This window comes from Topomyia yanbarensis, chromosome 2 (genome assembly GCF_030247195.1).
Source record: "Topomyia yanbarensis strain Yona2022 chromosome 2, ASM3024719v1, whole genome shotgun sequence".
In the NCBI taxonomy this organism is placed as follows: domain Eukaryota; kingdom Metazoa; phylum Arthropoda; class Insecta; order Diptera; family Culicidae; genus Topomyia; species Topomyia yanbarensis.
Genome location: NC_080671.1, coordinates 469,697,801 through 469,707,309, shown reverse-complemented (window position 1 = coordinate 469,707,309; position 9,509 = coordinate 469,697,801). Strand labels below are relative to the sequence as shown.

Below are 9,509 nucleotides of genomic sequence, written 5' to 3'. Positions count from 1 at the left end.
ATTAAAACATGTAAAATGTTTTTTGCCTTTCCCATATAGAAAGGTTATGCAATCGCTCCAAACATCGATTTTTTAAGCGAGGCCCTGAGGGCCGATTCACATATACCATTCGACTCAGTTCGTCGAGATCGGAAAATGTCTGTGTGTATATATGTGTGTGTATGTGTGTATGTGGAAAAAAATGTCACCTCTGTTTCTCAGAGATGGATGAACCGATTTGCACAAAATTAGTCTCAAATGAAAGGTACAACCTTCCCATCGGCTGCTATTGAATGTTTGTTGATCGGAATTCCAGTTCCGGAGTTTCGGGTTGAAGAGTGCGGTCACACAGCAAATTCCCATATAAACTGGTACCACCATGATATCCAAATGATGCAATACATATTAAAATGCATGCAACATTACTTGTATTTGCGGGTCTAGATTAATTATGGCCAATTGAAGTAGTTTTGACCACATTGGCCATATGACGGTTCCTGATGCCCTCGGTGAACTTGCCAAATTCCTAAGTTAATGTCCCGTCTATTTCTCAACGAATTCTTGATCGATTTGAACAAACTTGTTTTCAAATAAAAGAAATGACACTGCCATTATCTGCTATTGAATTTTATTCCGATCTGACTATAGGTTCCGGAGTTATAGGTTGGTTAATGCGGTCAGACAGGAATTTCCCATATAAACCGTTACAATCGTAATATCTCAGAGGTTCAAAATCTACTGAAATAGACAAAAATAAGGGCCGAGTGTCATATACCATTCGACTCAGTTCGTCGAGATCGGAAAATGTCTGTGTGTATGTATGTGTGTATGTATGCGTGTATGTGCAGACATGACAATAAAATTTCCCCATCGGTTTCTCGGGGATGGCGGAATCGATTTTCACAAACTTAGTCGCAAATAAATGGTACAACGCTCCCATCGGCTGCTATTGGATTTTATTTTGATCCGACATTTGCTTCAGGAGTTACGAGTTGAAGAGTACGGTTACATAGAAAATCTTGTTATAATTTGTCCACATCAGTTTCTCGGCATTTTCTGAACCGATTTTCACAAACTTAGTTTTAAATGAAAGGTACAACGTTTTTATTGGCTTCTATTGAATTTTGTGTGGGTTTGACTTCCAGTTCCGGAATTACAAGATGATGAGTACGATCACGCAGAAAATCATGCGATGAATGTATAAAGGTGATTTTTTTTCAAAAATGCGACCGTAATTGCTTGGATTTATAGTTCTAGGTCACTAACAGTCATTCAAAGGCTCTTTGGCCACATTGACCACCATCGCCGGATCCGGCGGCCCAGTCAGAAGTATCCAAACTTAGAATAACAATTACATTGATTCCTAGGAGATGGCCGTTTGACCAAACTTAAATGAAAGCTTTTACTACCCCGTAAACTGCTATTAAATTTAATTCTGATCCGACTTACGGTTCCGGTGTTGCGGGTTGTGGCATGCGGTTACATAGCAAATTCAGATTCAAAATGATACCTCGATGAGGGCAAAAAGGTAAAAATTTCGCTAAAATAATATATCTATGTGTCAAACAACTTGCATTAGCAGTTCTAGGTCATTGACGGCCAACCGAAGTCTCGTCGACCGCATTGACCATCGTAAACAGTTCCGGAAGTGCCCCGGAAGAATCGCACCCTATAAAAATTAACAAACTCACAACAATTTATCGTGGAAGGTTGGGACGATCTTCACAAACTTAGTCCCAAATGAAAGGTATATAAGCCATAGATGTCTATAAAATTTCATACTAATCGGTTATATGGTTCCGGAAATATAGACCGATCCTTCCGGTCACCTATGTAATTCCCACATAAGCCGGAACAATTTTTTTTGGGGACCACATGAAATTTCAGTAATTGAATTCATACTTTCGATGCCAAATACCTCCAAAATGCATGAAACGACTAGATTTTATGTTATGTCGAAAAAATGTTCGGCTGCTATTGAATTTTATGTCGATTTGAACCCGTTTCCGGAGTTACGGCTTCAGCCCTCAAAAAGTAAAGAATCTCAGAGGTGACTAGAGTCACTGTTCTCTAGTTTCAATGAACTTGTAATTTGAAATACAAATGATCGAATGTTTTCGGGGCTTCAATTCTCTCACTGATAAAACGACAAAAAAGGGGCTTACAATTTCGTTGATTCTTAGGAGTGATGCTTCTTGAAGTCACAATTATAGCTTGCCTTTTTGAGGGTTAAGAGTGCGACCACACATATAAACTGACACCACTACAACAGTCCAAATCACTAGTGACACCCCAAAGTCGCTTTGACATTGGCTATCTACGACGGTTTCTGAGTTTATAAAAGTAGGAACTGAATAGGAAAATTTAAAAATCGAATTTATATTTTTGATACCTAATGTCTTTAAAATGCACGAAACGTTGAAATTTGATGAAATCTCGAAAAAAATTTACAGGGATTGATTTTTTTTGCATTTTGGCAAATTTTTGCCTTCGCCTTTCTCATATAGAAAGGTTATGCAATCACTCTGAAAATCTTCAACCTAATTTTCTTTCGACTGACATAGGATTTATGGATTTTACAGGAGCGTAGCTAGGGAATAAAGGAGGACATCAGGTCCATGGCTGGCGAGCATGTGTAGGTGCAAAGTGTATTAAGAATGTAACAGATATTTTCACAATTCGGTCATGGAGTCAAAGTTTGAAGAAATGAGAAAGGCACAATTGCACCGCTAGGTGGATTAAAACAGATTTTTTAAGTTAAAATATGAGCCGCAGCTCGGTGAACTATAATACTAATACGATTGTATGGAGGGTTGCCAAATTATTCTTCATGATAATTATGGTGGCTCTGAAAAGAACATTTGATGTTCGCGATTTGATAGATTCGAAGCTCGTTGGATCCTGCTGGCTTCTGTCCTCTATGTTCAGGCTTATCTGTCGTACATGAATGCAAATCTGATATGGTTGGTGCAGGTTGTCAACCGGTTATAATTTTTAGAGGTGTGCGCCGATGAAAAATGTCGTTGTCGGCGGCGTAGGTGTGATTTGGGCCGGCAGCGGCGGCGTATCGGCGTGACGCCGTTTGCTAAAATCATCGGCGGCGGCGGCGGCGCAAAGCGGCGTGGGATATTTTTTGATATGGATGGAAAGTAGTAATTTGCTCAATCATCTTGCTATGTTGACTATTGTGTCTGCGTGTGTCAAAATTAAACCAAATATTGATGACGTAGCGGTGTCATCAGCTTTAAGCATAACACTGTTTTGCCTTTCTCAATAGAAAGGTATTGCAATTGCTCTGAAAACCGACTTTTTAACGGAGGCCCGGAGGGCCGAGTGACATATACCATTCGATTCAGTTCGTCGAGTTCGGCAAATGTCTGTGTGTGTGTGTGTGTATGTATGTGTGTATGTATGTATGTGTGTGTATGTGTGTGTGTATGTGACCAAAAATGTCACTCATTTTTCTCAGAGATGGCTGAACCGATTTTGACAAACTTAGTCTCAAATGAAAGGTGCAACGTTCCCATAGGCTGCTATTGAATTTCTAATGGATCCGACTTCCGGTTCCGGTATTACAGGGTGATAAGTACGAACACGCAGAAAATGTCGATTTTAATAAATTCTGCAATGAATGTATAAAGGTGAAAATTTTTCCAAAATATGACCACAACTGCTTCGATTTGTAGTATTAGGTCACTAACATCCATTCAAAGTCTATTTGGCCACATTGGCCACCATCCTCGGTTCCGGAAACCCCGGCGGAAGTATCTAAATTCAGAATAACAGTCACATCGGTTTCTTAGAGATGGCTAGACCGATTCGACTAAACTTGGCCTCAAATGAAAGGTATTGCGTCCCCGTAAATGGCTATTTAATTTCATCCCGATCCGACTTCCGGTTCCGGAGTTACAGGTTGTGGCGTGCGATCACATAGCAAATTGTGATTCAAACCGATACTCCGATGAAAGCAAAAAAGGTAAAAATTTCGCTAAAATGTCTCTCAAACAACTTAAATTTGCTGTTCTAGGTCACCAACGGCCAAGCAAACTTTCGTTGACTACATTGACCACCATAGACGGTTCCGGAAGTGCCCAGGAAAAGCGGCCATCTTTCAAAATTTACGAACTCACATCAGCTTCCCTGAAATGGTTGGGCCGATTTTCACAAACTTAGTTCCAAATGATAGCTATAATATCCCCACAGATGTCTATAAAATTTCGTACGGATCGCTTATATGGGTCCGGAAATATAGACTAAATCGTCCGGTCACATATGAAATTCCCATATAAGCCGGAACTCAATTTTTTTTTTCAAAGGGGGTACCCCATGAAATTTCAGAAATCGAATTCGTATTTTTGATGCCAAACATCTTTAAAATGCATGAAACGTCGAGATTTTATGTTATCTCGAAAAAAATTTTTTTTATAAAAATCGACTTTTTGGGACTTTGACGATTTCGCACCTTTTTGCCTTTCTCATATAAAGAAAGGCTATGCAATCACTGTAAAAATCGACTTTTTAACCAAGGCCCGGAGGGCCGAGTGTCATACACCATTCGATTCAGTTCGTCGAGATCGGCAAATGTCTGTGTGTGTATGTATGTGTGTGTGTGTGTATGTGTGTGTGTGTCATTTAAACTCACACAATTTTCTCAGAGATGGCTGAACCGATTTTCGCAAACTTAGTTTCATCTGAAAGGTATAACGTTCCCATAAGCTGCTATTGAATTTTTAGTTGATCCGACTTCCGGTTCCGGAGTTACGGGTTGAAAAGTGCGGTCACACAGCAAATTCCCATATAAACTGGTACCACCATAATGTTCAAATGATGTAAAACATATCAAAATTGATGTAACATTACTCTAGTTTGCGGGTCTGGATCACTAATGATCAATCAAAGCAGCTTTGACCACATTGGCCACCTATGACGGTTCATGACACCCCCGGGGAACCCGCCAAGTTCCTAAACTAATATCACACCCATTCCACAACGAATTCACTACCGATTTTTACAAACTTGATTTCAAATGAAAGATACAGTAATGCCATTGACTGCTGCTGAATTTCATTCGGTTCTGACTCTTGCTTCCGGAGTTACAGGGGTGTTAGTAAGGATACACTGGAATTTTCCATATAAATCGGTACAATCGTAATACCTCAGAGGCTAAAAACTATTGAAATGGTCACCAAATTACTTCTAATCGCAGATCTAGATCACTGATTGCCAATCAAACATTCTTTGAATATATTGTCCACTATCGACGATTCCGGAAGTCCGGAATTTCGGGCATATTCCACAATTGTAGTCACATCGGTTCATCGGTGATGACTGAACCGATTTTCTCAAACCAAGTCTCAAATGGAAGGCAAAATATGCAGTTGAGTATTGCGTCGCCGTCCACATCGTCCACATCGGTTTCTCGGAATTTTCTGAACCGATTTTGACAAACTTGATTTTAAATGAAAGGTCCATCAGCTGCTGTTGAATTTTGTGTGGATCCGAGTTCTGGTTCCTGAATTACAGGGTGATACGTACGATCACGCAGCAAATCCCGATTCTACCGAATTCTGCGATGAATGTAAAAAGGTGATTTTTTTCCAAAATGTGCACAACTGTTGAATTTGTAGATCTAGGTCCCCAACAGTCATTCAAAGGCTCTTTGGTCACACTGGCCACCATCGACGGATCCTGAAGTATCCAAATTCAGAATAACGGTTATATTGGTTTCTCGAAAATGGCTAGACCGATTTGATCAACTTAGTCTCAAATGAAAGGTGTCGCGTCCCCGGAAACTGATATTAAATTCCATCTCCATCCGACTTCCGGCTCCGGAGTTACGGGTTGTGGAGTGCGATCACATAGACAACTCCGATTCAAACCGATACCGCGATGAATGCAAAAAGGTGCTCTTATATATGTACTTGCCAAGTGTAATAAGAATGAAAGAGATTTCCATAATGTTATATTGTACGAACCAGCTATTATATCATAGTTTGGAGAAATGAGAAAGGCACAATTGCACCTCTAGGTGGATTAAAACAGGTTTTTCAGTTCAATATTACCGTGGCTGTTTTTTTCTTTTTCAAAATTTTAGAACTCGAATAATGATTTATTTTCCTGTATATAGTTGTCATGTGATGTATAATAATAAAATGTAATATATGCATTTAAAAGCTTTTAATGAATATAAACAACGCACACATTCTCGCACACATTAAACAACCGCTCCTAATGCTTGCAATGCCAACCGTTACGAATATCGATGCTAACACAGTTTCAGAAAGCGAAATTTTATGCCATTCATTTTAATAAATATTCCTCTGAGATAAAATAACAATACCTGGTCTTCAGTCTAATTTCTACTTCTGCCTGAGCCAGACCTATACAACCGAGTGAAGTGAAATAGAATTTATTAACCTGATACTTGGAGAAATTTCTTTATGCTGAGAATGTGGATCGATTATTCAACTAAAAATCACGGAACTATTAAATAAACCACGCTTTGTCCCCATAACATGCAAATTCCTACGCGCATGTATTAACATCAGACGCCACATCGTGAACAATCCTTGCGCAATACAAAGATACATATACAAACGAGAATGCATCTCAGCGAATTGCTGACTCATCGACGATATACCTATTTGAACAGTGATCTCTATACAAATACCTACAAACGGTTCCCAAATTTGTGACAGGTGTTCAGGACATAATGACAACTGCTAAACAGCATCCAGCACCCCAAAATCAACTGTTAGCACTATCGGTGAGGATAAAAAGGCGACGTTGCTCACGCGCAAGTGCAAGAAGCAAGATTCAACATCCGACCGTCGGCACCAATACAGCTTTAGCTATGAAGACCTGGACGTCAGACATGAGAGAAGCAAATAATCTCAAAGATACAGCAGACAAGCAGTCAACTGTATCCCCACCGCTAAAGAAGGTCTCCACTCTCAATAGAAAGTCACGAGCACGAGATTCTGCGGATAACCAATAATGTTTTTTGCTGAAATATTGAAATAGAAATTAACGGGACGTTTTCTGGGCCACTCTGATCGTTTGATACACCGCACTCAATATTTTGTCCACGTATATCGTTGGAAAAAAATCCTTAGCATGATAAAATTACAAAATGGTGCGGCTTCCAATACAGGTTAAACATCGAATCACTTTCGAACAATAGGCCAATATGGTATGGTAGTTTCGATTGCGGCAAAGTTCTACTGTATCGATTTTGTAGACTTTTTCGGTAAATTAAAGGAAAAGAGAAACAAAGGATAAGAAAATTGAAATGCGGATTTTTCTAGAGAGAACCAGTTGTAAACGTACAGAAAACCTTCCATTATGCTGACAGAAGTATGTTTCGCTAGTTTTTCGTTCCAAGTTTCATTTCGGCAGACTTTGCAGCCAGGTTTTAGGAATGTGCAGTGCTACTGCATGGCTAGTGTTACGAGGCTACTGACTACTAAGAATCCTTCCTGGCGGGGGCTGGCTTATACGACGGGTGGCTTATACGACACCAACGCCTTACCCTCTGAACTACCAGACCAAGGTTAATAGTTAAAAGTCGTACGGCTTGAATTACTATATCGAAGGCATGACGTGACGTGAGTTAACTTTCGAGGCCTGCTTTCAACATCGCCAGTAGATGTTCAGCAATCGCTATACGAGCTTTGCTTGCGTGCAAATTTGAGTAGAATGGTGATTCACGCGTGCGATGGTAATTTGCAACGTATTTTTATTTAAATATTTACACAGATTTTGTAGAAACAATTGTACTGGCTTATATGTCGGTTCATTAAGTTTTAACTGTTTCTAACCATGAAAAAGTGACATCATTCGGTCGATATGCTATCTAATTCCGCATGAGCCAAATATGTTCTTGCACTAAGTAACTTGTGTCTTTAACTACTGAGAATTCAACAGTAGGGAGTATTATGGTTTCCACAGACTGACTGTTGATTGCTGCTATCCGGATGACTATGCGAGTAGGAAGTCAGCAAAAGTATTGTCCAGGCTATTTTATTATCATATCGATTGATTGATTAGTAAAACAAGAAACGCTTAGAACAAGTATATTGCTTAACTTCTGAATATCTTAATACCTTTTACCGACCTATTCGGCTGATATTCGCTTGTCCAGTCTTTAAACAGCGGAACACTATATAAATTCGCAGTTCATAAGCAAACCGCTCGCAGATACGGTGATAGTTTAATTTCTTGCTGAATTGCCGTGCGGTTCGAAAGCAGCTTTGTTTCCATATGGACTACAATATCCTGCCTCAAGATTGGTAATGGTAAGAATCACACAAAACTATTACAACCAATAAGATTATCGTAAAGTAAACCAAAATTCTTTCACTCAATACACATTCAGGTCAAATTGTTGCTTCGCAATGAGAGGATCAAATGATTTCCGAATAATTATTTATTCACAATGAATAATAAAAACTTCCTAGGATGACAATGATATGTTATAAGCATATGCTATATACAATTCAGAGCGCATAACTTACGTTTAGTATTTATTCCTCTTCTATTCCTCCTATATTTGCGTTCGCAACTTATTTGTGACTTCGTGTCAATTCTGCAATATTATATTGCATTAATCCTAGTATTTTTAGTATTAAGTTTCAATGATATTACCTTCAGCAGCGTCACTAGTGACCTAATCGTGACTGTGAAGTGCGTGAATTAGGTTCCGTTAACTACAATATGAAAATTTGCTAATTTTATGGAGTTATACAAAAGCAGTTTAGTGGGAAACTAACCTCGAATTAGTTACAGATTGTTAAATGTGAATTTCTATCACCGATAATGATCACAGCTGCTTTACGAGTTAATACATCTAACGCGACTTGCAAATTGCAGCGTATAACTGTGTTTTAAATACAATTTCAAATAAATCTTTATAATTTATAAATCGAGTAAACTTTTTAGAATATAATCTTCAGCACACGCGGATTGGCTTTCTTCTACTGGTTGTCGTTTCATACCAGCGCGATCGAGTACACGGTGGGTCTCCTGTCATGATCGTTAAGTTGATGGGTTTTTTAGATCTGGTCGTCTCGATGAGGCGCGTGACCCATTGGGCCGTTTACAATGGACTCGGCGCGAGTTTAAATATGATTGGCGGCGCAGCACAAAAAAGGCAATCGGCGCGCTGACCATTTTTTCCTAAAATCGGCGGCGTGTCAAAATCATCGGCGGCGGCGGCGTGGCGCGGCGGCGCACACCTCTAATAATTTTACCATGTGCTGTATACCTACTGCAGATTATAAATTAAACCACTAGATCGATCGAACATTGACGTTTTTGACAAACACGAGACCAATGCATGTACGTCATGAGAAAAGGCGAAGCTTTATATTTCATATTATCCTGTTTTGAAATGTCTATGTTAAAATCTTTCGAAACAGCATCGGAATGTTTTCCCGAACTTAAGAAAGTAAATTACTATTAACAAAAGATAAAAACAAAGACTTTGCAACAAACACATTAATAAAATTCAGGGATGTTGCTTACAGTCT

The 9,509-nt window shown here is 39.2% G+C and overlaps 1 long non-coding RNA gene across 1 annotated transcript; it reads right to left on the bottom strand.

The window, feature by feature from the left end:
- Window positions 1–8,493: 8,493 nt before the first annotated feature.
- LOC131682357 (uncharacterized) lies at window positions 8,494–8,998 on the bottom strand. The gene is made up of 3 exons (XR_009304072.1): window positions 8,751–8,998; window positions 8,626–8,657; window positions 8,494–8,566 (listed from the first exon to the last, which is right to left on the bottom strand). It is a non-coding gene; the product is annotated as an uncharacterized LOC131682357 (long non-coding RNA).
- Between the last annotated feature and the right edge of the window lie 511 nt (window positions 8,999–9,509).